A 12,617-nucleotide genomic window follows, 5' to 3' on the forward strand; every position below is an offset into this window, starting at 1 on the left:
TGACCGTCGTGAGTCGCGCTCTTCAGCCCACCGCAAACCCACCTGCGGAGAAAAACAAAACAAACGCCGTTTAATGCCTTCTGTTCACCGAGCGCCGACGCCGTCTTCCTCAGGTGCGGTGTCTGTGGTGAGTGTTCCAGCACGCGGCTAACTAACAGAACGTGGCCGCTAGCCGCGATGCTACACTTCGTTATGTTACGCTCCATTCACTGATGCTAAAAACGTTAGCGATCTGAAAGTCCGCTAGCTGCAATGCTAATTAGTGACCTTTAAATCCCTATTTGAGTATGCTGAAAGTGTCAGCGACTTTAAAACTGTGTGTTTTAAGAAATACTCCTTATAAGCAAACACGTTCACGCCATGTTGGTGTATTAAAGAGACTGTTCTTCATTTATTTTGTGTGTTTAGATATAGTTTGCTAGAGAATTTAACCGTTAACTTGTGTTTTTTTGGTTTTAAAGGGCTGAAATTAACTCTTACTTTTAGTTCCTAGAATTAATTAAGTGATTTTTAAATCACCCTCTGATGTCCCCATCATATAGCTGCCCTTCCTCAGCTATCTGTGATTTATGGCGTTTGCTGATGAATAGATAGCTTTACTTGCTGCTAAAGTAACAGCTAACTGCTACTAGCTGCTGTTAGTTAGCTCAGTTAGCTGTCATATTAGCCGGTGTTCTGTCGATTTATGCTACCTATCAAAATGTGTAAAAAAAGTATAACAAAATCCTTATTAGTCTATCAGAATACGCTGCCCCTGGTATCTTAAATAAAGATGGCATAATATAGTATTTCAACATGTTCCCCATCTCCTTACAGTGCACATGGAGTGAGTAGTGGTGCGATATAAAATGATTCAATAGTGGGAGCATTTTTTGACTTTAGTCTATCAGAATATGCTACCTCTGAAATGATGTTATAATGTTTTCAAAAAACAGAAAACGTCATAATACGTAGACAGCTAGCTATACCTTTTGTGGGATTGGAAATGGGAACACACAAAGTAGCGTTTTTCAATAGGGCAGCAAATATCGCCAGAACACCGGCTGTGCCTGGACTGGGAGCTCGGAGCTCTGGGGGAGTGTTAGTGTTAGTGCTAATATTTCTCAAGACATGGAGGTTTTCAGGCCGGGGGGGTTTGTAAAGTCTGTGGCCAGGGGTGGGGGACCCAGCAGGGAGGGATGGCGGGCAGTGGCGTGTTGAGCAGCCTCCCAGTGAACACAGCCTGAACAGGACTGAGACACAGTTACAGAGTTTTTGAGGATGGACGGAGAGCTTTAGTTTTTGCTAAACCATTAAGTGCTGCTAACTGTCTGCATCTGTAGCTTGGTTAACATTAGCCGGGCTGCTAGCGGTCCTATTAGCTGACTCCGGTCCCGGGGTTCCAAGACCCAAACCCGGCAAGAAAACCACCTCGGTACTGTTTTCCCTCCAGTCAGCCTGGCCTGTGTGTTCGGTCCCAGCTGCCATGTTCACTCGACGGGAGCTGGAACCAGTCTGCACAGAGTCTGCATGACTGGATTCCAGTTTCATGAACTTTCATTATTTTCCTCATTAGAGTGATTTCTAAAGGTGTTGTGATTATTTCAGATACGTGGTCGGTGTTACAGTTAACATGGCTGTAAATAACCCGCGGACAGGAGTTTGTGTCACATTGTGAGTCATTCAGAATTTGGTTATGTTTTTTTTTTTTTTACACACAACGCGAATTAAATATTTGCTTCACGTTAATCGCGTGAGTTTGACTGCTGGACTGCTCACATGAGTGTTACCATAGACGCCATAGACTGTGTATAAAAAGGTTCACACACAACACAATGACCTGAATTAACCCAGCCCACCTTTGCTACAACTCTATGGACCCAAAATAAACATTTTGCTGCGATTTAGTTACAATAAACGGATCAAACTGGTGCTGAAATAACGACATGATGCTGATTTGTTAAAAATATTAAGTCTTGCTTTGTCAGGTCTGTCAGCAAGACGACAAGCAAACAACTTTTAAAGTGCTTGTTTTCTAAATGGAGTTCGGCGCAGCTGAGCTAACTTCTTTCTTAGTAAAATACAACGATAAGTATGGCTAGAATAAGAATCAAGACGCCTCTTTTCTGAACATACCCGGTAGTTCAGCTTCCCTTCTTACTTTTCTCCCAGCGGCCTCCTGTTGTGTCCAGTCTGCGCTTCACGCTGTGCGCTTTGATGGTTAAAATAGGGCAGAGCATCTCATGTCGTCTGGTGTGTTGGTCCAGATATTATTTTCACCATGTAGTATTACACCTGTGCTGCTCTCTGGTAACATGTCGTTTTGTTTTGCCTGCACACTTAATCATTTAGAAACTTTGCCATTTGCACGTGTGTGTAATGATTTCTATTCTTGTTTATTTTATTATTAAAGCTGCACCACATCTCATTTTGTCCAATGTGTAAGCTGGCGTGTTGTTGCTGAGATAGACGGCGTTGATAGAAATGATACAGTCCATAACAGTAACATTGAGAAGCTTTTTATCCATCTAAACATTTTAGACCGACATTAGACTTCTGGAGGGGTTTTATTTGTAAAAGGACATTTGAGCCGTCCCACCCTGCTCCCTCTGTTTCAGCCTCTGCAGGATCTTGTGCACCAAGAACAAGGTTTCTGAATTGGGCTCCTTTGAAGTAAATCTTTGCTCTCACCTGAATTCTCACAGCCAGTCCTGCCTTATATATGGAAAACCTGCAGTTTGCAGCTGTGGCCTGGAGGTGTCAGTGCAGCCACAGTGTAAAACAGCTGATCAGACTGGAGAACCCAACAGGAAGTGGATTCAGTCCACATTGACCCAGCTGGTCCTGCATGTTGACTGTTTGTTGTCAGCTGCTTTTTTTTATTTGTTTACTGCGTTAAAGCTCAGGAACAAATGGTTTGCACTGAAAAGTCTTCAGCTCATATGTTTTCTATGCACTCTATTTTCTCTACAAAATCACCCAAATAATTCTAGGATGCTTAATTATTTAAATGGAGCAACTGAAGTCATCCGGTCAAAATTACCAATTCCAATATCATGCAATTTAGCAGGTTAGTTTTTGTAGGCACCAAACAGGAAAATGATTGTTTTCATCTTGAAATGTTAAAAAATAACCTCACATTACTTATTAAACGTCTTATTTCTGTTTTGTTGTTTGTCTCAGCAGGAGCGTGCAGAGCAGAGATGGAAATGAATACCCGCCACCCGCATTTTCCCTCTGGCGCTAAATGTTGGAAGGCTACCCGTCACATTGGCAGGTAAATATATGCAGCATATAAAATCTACTTGACTTTAATTAGCAGCAGACCGGCGTTCTTGTTGGTGGTGTGTCGCACTTAAAAGTGGTCCCCGATGTACCAAGGGATCTAAAATTGTGTAACACACGGATTAGGGCCATTCATTGGTGGTTGTTTATGTTCATGTCATGTTGCGTTTGATTGGCGTAGATTAGTAAGGGGTGGGCGTTTGGGGGGGAGAGTGTAGAAAGAAGTGGAAAGAATATCTGCGTTTATGTTGTATTCACTTCTTCATACTGAACAGTTTGCAGCTTTATCCCGTGTGAAAAGGCCTTTATCCCTCCACCATGTGTGCTTTCACGCAGCGGTCCGGCTTTACAGGAAGCAGCGGCGTGCCGGCTGTAGCTTTTCACAAGCCCTCTTTCTGTCTCGTGTTTGTCTCCAACTTTCCCGCTCAGAGGCGGATAAAATCTGCTCCATAGCTTTCATAAAGTGCAGCGATTGGTGAAATATCCCTGTAAAATAAGGCAGCGTGAAAGCTGCTGGAGTTTGGAGCTGATTACAGAAGTTGTACTTGTGTTTTTAGCTGGTGGTCCAGTCAGTGACACATGGTCAGATCTTCTGTTGGTCCTGCTGTCCTCCTCAGAGATCAAGGAGAATGATTCATTGGCTCAATAAAAAATATTGATCCCATAAAAGTTGTGATGCTGTGGACCAGGACCCTGTCAGAACCAGGAGGCCAGAAGAGGCTGACTGTAGAAAGTGAGCAGTCTGAGGAGGCTTAAGTTGAATGATTAACAAGCAACAGTTGATTGTTCGAAGTACATTTAATAGCAATAATTTAGCTTCATATTTCACTCTGGCCTCTTTAAGTTTTTGTGTTTGACAGAATACATTATCTCAATTAAAAGGACTGAAACAAATGTGTACGTGACACAAAAGGCAGTTTATTTTTTTCTTCTACCAGCCGCCTGGGCAGCTGGTAGATGTTTTACTTAAAGAGGCTATTTGCAGTTGAAACTGATTTATTTTTTTTTAATTGACAACCCTTCGTTCGCTTCCTCTGACAGCCGGTTTGTAACAACATGTCTCAGCAACATTGCTCGTGTCCATGAGCAGCAATGCACTTTCTGCATTGCTGCTCAAACACTCGCTACGCACCTCCTGATTCACAGGTACGCTGCTCTTTAGAACACCATCTGTCACGTATGTTCTGCATAGCACGAGGAGTGAAAACATTTGTAGCGCATTGTTTAATGATCGTGGGAAATTTTAGTAGCGGCGGTCGTGATTCAGCAGCGGATTGCATATAGAGGAAACGGTGATCCTACTTTCAGAACGCCACTGCCTCAGTGGAATCAGGCTCCGCCCATCGACGCATTGGATCTTCCACTATTTGGGGTCCGCCCTAGTTGAAACTGGCAGAACGTTTCCCCCCACTAAGAACATGAACTGCATATTGTTTTGGCCCTCGCTGCGTCTGCGTGGCTGTATCCAGGCGCAGCAATATGACATCATGAGCGCGACAACAGCAGCTACGTTCGTTAAAGCATTGTTTGATTCTTATTGGCAAAATGTTTGGACAACATTTCATGATCCGATTATGAAAATGTGCCCAATATCAGCCAAAAATGTATCTGATCGATAATCCCCGTGAGCGTTTCTAACGGCGGTGTCTGTGTTGCTCTGCAGTCACGCTGCCAAAATAACAGTTGCCGGTGGCGCGGCCGGACACAATTAGGAGGAAATGCAACGCCACCAAGTTGACCAGTCACAGTTCATGAGGTCTGCGTCGCTGCCGTGACAGTTCTGGGGTGTTTGTGTCAGATATGAATTGGCCACGAGTACCATACGCACAGTAGTGCAGTACTTGGGTAAAAGTACTTCATTCCGTCCCTCCTCTGGTTGTACCACAGTACATGCTTGGTGTTGAATCCCAGCAGGACCGCCGTTCACTGCGATTTTTGGACGCACCATTTCATGCCGTCATTTTCGGTTAGACACGGCTGTCGCCCGGCAGCAGCAGCACAATGGCCTCCGTACGACTTCACACAAGAGATTTCTCACAGTAACTGCTGCCAGGTGTGATGACAAGCGGGCGTCTGCGACGAGAGGTGACAGCGGCGGGGGATATGAAGGAACGTCTCGACACCGCCGTCGACAAAGAGAACACAAAGAGCCGTGGCTAATTACAGCGGCTGTCAACAGGCTTCATTAGAGATGTAGCTCTGCTAATGGAAGGCTGCTCCCTCCGCCTCGTCACCGCTGAACACATTATTTATAGACCAGCCACACACGCTTCCTCATTAGCATGGAGAGCAAGTGATAGATTTATTTTGGCCGGGAGGCAACTTGGCTGCTGAGCTGATTTTTTCCTTTTTAGAAAATGGGATGATTTTAAAATAAAGCACCAAAACATCTCATGACAAAATGTCCCAGCTGCTGTTTGAGACGGTTTTCCTCAAGGTGCTGCTTGAGTTTGTGTTTTGCTGCATTTAGTCCTTTTGTTTGATTCATATTCAGGCTGCAGTTGAAATTTACTGCACTGGCTCAGATACGGAGCAGATAAATCTAAAGGTTTGCCTTTACCCAGCTGTTAGATCAGAAATGTATTTTGGCCCTAAACCATTCAGTGCTTTATAAACTGCTTCGCTATGAGCCATCCAGACCCCTCAGGTGGTCAAAACTAAACAAGGAGAAGCGGCGTTCAGTTATTACACTCCGTGTATCTGGAACAAACCTGTAGTAACACGAGGCTGCAGTCTCTCTTCATTGAACTTACTCTGTAAACTTACTCTGAGGCTTTTTGAAGACCGGCCGCTCGCTCGCCTGCCGTTCACCGGTCTTGTGCACGCCGTGCTGCCGACAGCTGCGTGCACGTCGCAGTTCCTCACGGGTCTATTTTAAGTAGCCGGCTATTTAAAAACGATAAAATATTCTTTGTGTGGTTCATCAACTGTGATAAATTATCACTGCGGACAACCACATAAGTCCACGCTACGCCTACACATGCGCACTGACGACCCAGGGTTACAATCTAGGATTTATTCACGCACAAGTTTCATTCTTTTTACATGTTTATTTACAGCATTAAACGTTGACATTTATACTGTAACAGGCTGTATATTAACTTATTGGGAGAAAACTGGTAGTTCTATGTAAAATCAGACGTTGAGCTCCCCCATATCGCCAACATGGCGTGATTGTTGTTTCACTGCGAAGCTTCGACTGTGAGACTGACGGTTGTATCAGGCTCCACCCATCGAATCTTCAGGCTACTTTAGCTTACCTCTAATATTAATTCCAGTTGGACAACAGCAGTTTCTCTGGGTTTTTGGTCACTAAATTGTGCAAGAAATTGTTCTACGTGGTGGTCAGTCTCATTTGTTTATGCAAATTAACTTGTCAGAAATAAAAACTGTGGAACAGAAGGACGAGTTGAACATTTCTAAAGTTTGCTGTAGCGCCCAGAAAACCTGATTTGGAGAGAGCCGGTATGCCAAAGAGTAAAATGTCCAAGTCAATACCGACACGCTCGGAAGCACAAACTGCTTTTAACTTGTGAGAAATAACAGGAAGTCTTTAGGGCGAGCTTCGTAGCGGAGCGTTAATCCAACGCAGCAGCTGGATTATTAATCCAGCACTGTGCATGAGCGGAGAGGCAGCTGCTGGAAGACGAGACGTCGTATTTAAGTTTATGTTCTGCTTGTTAATTTGAAAGGTGGTGTGTGTGTTTTTGTTTTGTTTTTCTTCTTTAGAGCTCGCGAAGACCTCTTTGGGGGGGGCGCCAAAAATGTTCTCTATGCAGGAAAAACCCTGGGTGAACGTATTTATTTACACTGCACAGCCAAAATGACTAGATGGGCAGGGCGTAGCGACTGTGCGATGATTCTTCTGCGTAACGCTGTGCGCAGGGATCTACCGTGCGAGCATTTCACGCTCATACGCCCCTAATGTAGATCCGTGCGAACCGGGAAAGGATTTACAAGTACAACTGACCGTATTCTTCCACCACGCTGGACCCCCAATGCTAATCGTTCAAAACGTGGTCGGCCTGAGCTCGGTGGCCGCTTGAACAGGAGCAAAATGCGCCGTGAGCGGCAGGATCGGTAGAAAATATATGCAGCGTTTGGGTTTTGCTAACGCTAGCTGTTTTCATAAAGCCGACACGCTCGCCAGCGTCCCGTCTCATGAACAGATCAATCACAGCCTGGATGGAGCAGGACATTAAAAAAATAAAAGTTTAATGTGCTGCAGCGAACTTTCCAAATGTTGAACTCATCGTTCTGCAGAAGTACTTTACTGACGAGTTGGTAGCGTACTTAAAGTTGGAGACTAGACTAGAGCATTTTTCTTGCACAGATTTAATAAAAAAAACAACAACCCTGTAATGAAACGGCTGTAACTGGAATTAAAATTGTGGGAAGCTTTATACTGGACTACTGAAGGAAATTGAGTACAGTAACATCATACAATTAATATCAAACTAATAGTTTACTATTAATATATTCAAAGTATATTGTTAATAATGTTTATAATATTGTACTAATACTCATTTATAGTAGCTCCTCCTCCAGGTTGTGGATGGAGTCTCTGCAGTGGACAGATTAAAACAGAGCCAGTGTGCCAGTATGTGCCGCCTCCTGAGAGCAACACGCTCTTTATTCTGTTTTACTAAAGTTATTGTTATAAAAGTTTACACAAATCTGCTTTAGGATGCAGACCGCAGCTGTTGATCACAAACGTCTGTGCTGCTCTGCCAACGTTATCATCACTCAATTTATTCTCTTCAGCTTTGTTCCCTTCTGGCTGATTTGAATGATGTATTTATATGATGAAAGTTATCACAAGAGGGTGAAAACCTCTTTAAAGGTGCGTTGGGTAGTTTTTAGTGGCTTCCAGCTGTAAGGTTTCAGATGGCAACCAACAGTCCATATTTATGCCTGAAAATAAGTTACAGCTATGTCAGGTGGTTATCGACTGGTCGGCGTTTGAAGGCAAGCTAACGTTATGTAATTTAAACACAAAATAAAACTTAACATGATTTGCAGTAATGACTCTATACTGAAAATGGCGGCAGCAGAGGTCAGTAATAACGCTGTAATAATGCAATAATATGTAATATCTGCATTTCTTTTTGTTACTAATACTTTGCTTTACCAACCAACATCTTGATCCTGTTGGTTTTACAGTCGCATCGTAGCCTCATAATCGTAATGAGGTGCCTAGAAATTCCCGCCCATGAGGTGACGACTCGCGGTGCATCGAGATATCGAATCGCTGACCCGATAATCATAACTGAATAATATCATGAGAGCAGTGAAGATGCTCACCCCTAATGGACTGTGCACCGGCTGTCTGGACTTCCTAGAAGTGCTCTGTGCTTTCAGGCCATTTGTACCGGTGGCCGAACAAGCGGCTTTAAAACGGCAGACGCGTGTAGTTGTGGGTGTCACGACCCCGGCGACGTGACAAATTTCAGTATCGGCGTTTGATCCGTTCTGTCTGTAGTCCGTGGAAATTGTAGACGAGCTTTGTAGACATATTGAGTTTGGATGGGATGTTGGGAGCGTTGGGAACTTCAAAAGACATTAAAAAGATTTACACATGCATTTTTTTTTTACACATGTCATATGTCACGTAATGTTTTCTTTACCCTTTTCATGCCCTGGTGGGAACGTTTAGTTTATCTGACCCCATTACAGAACTAGAGAGCCGGCCTCAGGAATCCTCATCCAGGGCTGACGGCGCCACCCGCTGTAAGTTCCCTTTGTTTTTGATGTTTGTTTCACAACAATAGAGGCACAAGTGGGACGGCGAGGGAGGAGGACGGGGGAGGGACTGTGAGAAAGAGATGGAGAACAGAAACATTGAGGAGGGGAAAGAGGAACGCGGTCTGGGTTGCTGAGTTCTTGGTGTATTCTGAAGAATAATTTAAAAAATCTGTCTAACTTTACCACACCGGTCTGCAAAACCACCACGAGGTTCAGCCGGGATGTTCAGTGTTTCCCCCAGGATGGAGCTGGAGTTGTGCACGTAGTGTCGTAGTACTCGAGACCGGTCTCGGTCTTAAGAACACATATTGATGGTCTGATCTGTATTTGTACTGTCTTGTCTTGGACTCAGGATTTTATTTCAAGACCATAACTTTGGGAATATCAATAAATTGCTGTTGCATTGTCTGATTTGAACTTTGAGTGGAAGTAAAACATATTGCTTCAAATGCAGCCAGTAACCCTGATTAACGACTGTCCCCCCCCCCCCCCCCCTCCCTGCGACGCTGACATTGATTTCAGCCCTTAGTGTTGGTTTGTGGGCATTTTAATGGGAATGTGGATCTTTCAGATCACTTTGAGACGAACCTCTGATCTCGTTCCACATTTTATTGCGTGCCAAGCAATGCAGGGAACTGGTCTTGGTCTTGACTGGGTCTCTCCCTCCCTCGGTCTTGGTCTCGCCGGCTCTCAGTGGTCTCGGTTTGGGCGGTCTTGACTACAACGCAGTATGTCTGAAAATAAACCCCCAACACAACATGTCTCAGCAGCTTGTGTCCACGAGCTTGCGACGCACGTTAGAAAAGCTTCAAATTTCTGTGTTTGCCCAGTTTTATGTGAGCTTTAGATCAATGTTTTGGTGGTCGTAGTCATGGTCAGGCGGTTTGTCCCCCCCCCCCCCCCCCAGAAAATTTTACATTTACCAATGAAAAATATGTAATTTCACGTGACAGTGGGCCGTTATTTTCACCACATCTCTGAACAAATAGTTGGAAAAGCTAGAGCAGCTAATAAACCCCCAAAGATCAGTCTGCTGGGGAGGAACTACAACCTTTAGATCTGGGGAAAGTACTTTGGTTGGTCCTGATGCTCCACAGTTATGGCTCAGCATGTTTTGCACATCACCCCCTAAAACCCTGTTGTTGATTTTAAAGTGACCTCAGAAGGGAGGAGGTTTCTCATGTTGGCTTTTTTAATGTCTACAGATAAATGTCTAAAGCTGTGAAATGAAGACGCAAAAGGCAAACATGAACGATCGTATCTGTAACGATTCTGAAGTGCATTTTATTTGCACATTAACATCCAAAAAGAAACGTCTCCATCAGCTTAAAAGGACGAGTTTGCGTCACTAATTAGCTTTACTACCCTCAGCTCCTCCGGTCACATCCATCCTTTCTTTTCCTAACAACCGCTCATCTGCAAACTGAAAAATAACTTGCCGTCTGCACAGGACAGAGCTGCAGGCTGCGTTGGTTTAGTTTGTTCCAGATGTAGTAATAAAATTCAGCTTCCAGTTACTCTCTATGTTGAGCTAATGTTAAGGTGCATAGCAGCTAAAGACGCAGCCTGCTGTAGAAGCTTTCCTGCTCAGCTGCGCAGTCTGAAGGGGAGATGTTGGCGGGGAAACGGCAAACTTTTCTTGGTCTTGAGAAGTCGACCCTCTGTAACAGACACTGTGCATTTACTGTCAGAATATTTTCCTCCACTCGCGTTCACCGCCGCTTCTGAACGCATAGAGGGAAACACTGATGTTCCACCCGCAGCCTCCTGACATGTAAACACACAGACTGTTTGAGCCTCAGGTGATCTCACGCTCTGCACCTGCAGTGTAGTAAAGGGCAAAAGTCGATGCTTATTTTACCTGTTTTCTGTTTAATTTGCTTCCTGTCCAGGAGGGTGTGATGCTGCCGTACAGACGCACACGGCGTGAGCTGCTGGATGTGGGGAATGAAGCCGCCGCCAGCTGTTGTGTACAAATCGTGACATGAACACTGAGGCGCCCGCTGAGAGAGCGAAGCCTGCTGTTGACACAGTGAGTCCAACAGAGACATAAATACTGCAGCAAGTCTTCTTCTTCTTCTTGGTCTGTGATTATGTTCCCTGTTCTGAAGTGGAACGCTGCCCCAAATCATGAAACAGAAGCACAGAAATCTTCGAGCCTGCTGCTCAAATCTGAGGACAGCAGCAGTGGGGATGTTGCAGTTAGCACTCGGACGAGACGTTCCCATCTGTAATTTAATAAAGTAATGTGACACACGCTGCTAATCACTGCTGACGCTAACAATGAATGCGTTAAGTAGTGTTTGTAACTGATGCTGTTTTTAATCAATGTCACAAGGTTCAATTGAAGAAATGATGAAATTCACTGTTAATGTGTGGAAATTGATACACCAGCGCCGTAAAAAACAATGGCAGGAGTAATTACAGAGATGTGATGGTGGCGTTTCAGATTAATAAAATCATGAATTGCATTTTTATAGCTCATTTCAGAGCACCCAAGGACTCGTTACGAGAAATAAATCCTGAACAAAGACATGTCTTCATGGAGGCAGGATTTATTGCAGGACAGATGTATAACGCTGCATTAGCTTTAGATCTGTGAACCTGATAAACTGACAGCTGCTGAAACAAATATTCTTCCAATAGGTCGTCTAGACGAGCCGTGGCCTCACATTGATTACTCTAAACTTTAGCATCGGGCTACATGAACGCTCACCGTTGGCGTGAATATTTTAGTTTTCGTAAGAAAGCGATGAGCAGTAGCAGCTGTAAAGCATAATGATTGATGATTTAACTTATTACCAAACCAGCGCTTACTGTACTCTTGATGTATGAGCTGCTAACAGTAACATAATGTGGGAAATGTTTAAAACTGAAACAGTAATCTTAGTCTGTATAACAGAAGTGGGCGTAGCCGCCGTGACGTCACCCGTTGGTTTGTCGACTACCGCTTTGAAGCACTTTGGACGTCGCCATCCTTGTTGGGTTTTTTTTTTTTTTTTTTTTGGAACCAGACGTGACTATATTTGGACGAGAGGGTGGAGCTAGCTAGCTTGGTTAGCTAGCTGCATCTGTAATTAACATTAACTGTGATATTAGCTGGGATGCTAACTAGCGACAAACAGGCTTAAAACTAAACTAAATTCCTGAAAAATGAGCAGCCGACTCCTGATAGGCTTTTTCAGCGGCGCTGGTTAAATGTTCACAGAGCAGCTTGTAGCCCCGCCCTAAAGCCTCCCCTGCTTCCTGGTCTCTGTTCCTCAAAATGGGACCATAATTTACTAAATGAACATCACGCTGTGTTGAAGAAGACTTGAAACTAGCAGCTGAGACCATAAACTCATCAGGAAAGTGTTTACTGGGGGAATAAATCAGCTGACAAGTAGAAACATTTTCTCACAGACTTCTATACAATCACACTTCTTTCTGCAGCCGCTGGAGTCGCCCCCTGCTGGCTGCTGGAGAGGACGCAGGTTTAAGGCTTCACTCTTCAGACCTGGAGGTTCCTGCTTGATCCAATTGTAACGGAGTACAAGTAAAGTGTGTTTGGTTGTTTTTTGTTTTTTTTGGATCTAAATCTCCTGCATTAAAACTACTCCAACACCTTT

At 44.2% G+C, this 12,617-nt stretch overlaps 1 long non-coding RNA gene across 3 annotated transcripts; it reads left to right on the top strand.

Moving 5' to 3' along the window:
- Positions 1–12,478, top strand: LOC119903763. Of its 3 annotated transcripts, XR_005444618.1 has the most exons (4): positions 1–127; positions 3,166–3,256; positions 10,902–11,041; positions 12,442–12,478. It is a non-coding gene; the product is annotated as an uncharacterized LOC119903763 (long non-coding RNA). The 3 variants fall into 3 exon arrangements; XR_005444619.1 differs by lacking the exon at positions 12,442–12,478 and having other exon boundaries at positions 3,163–3,256; positions 10,902–11,991; XR_005444617.1 differs by lacking the exon at positions 12,442–12,478 and having other exon boundaries at positions 10,902–11,991.
- The last annotated feature ends 139 nt before the right edge of the window (positions 12,479–12,617 follow it).

Source organism: Micropterus salmoides, unplaced genomic scaffold (assembly GCF_014851395.1).
Source record: "Micropterus salmoides isolate LMB-PRFRI ecotype aquatic unplaced genomic scaffold, ASM1485139v1 Ms_hic_scaffold_15, whole genome shotgun sequence".
Classification (NCBI taxonomy): domain Eukaryota; kingdom Metazoa; phylum Chordata; class Actinopteri; order Centrarchiformes; family Centrarchidae; genus Micropterus; species Micropterus salmoides.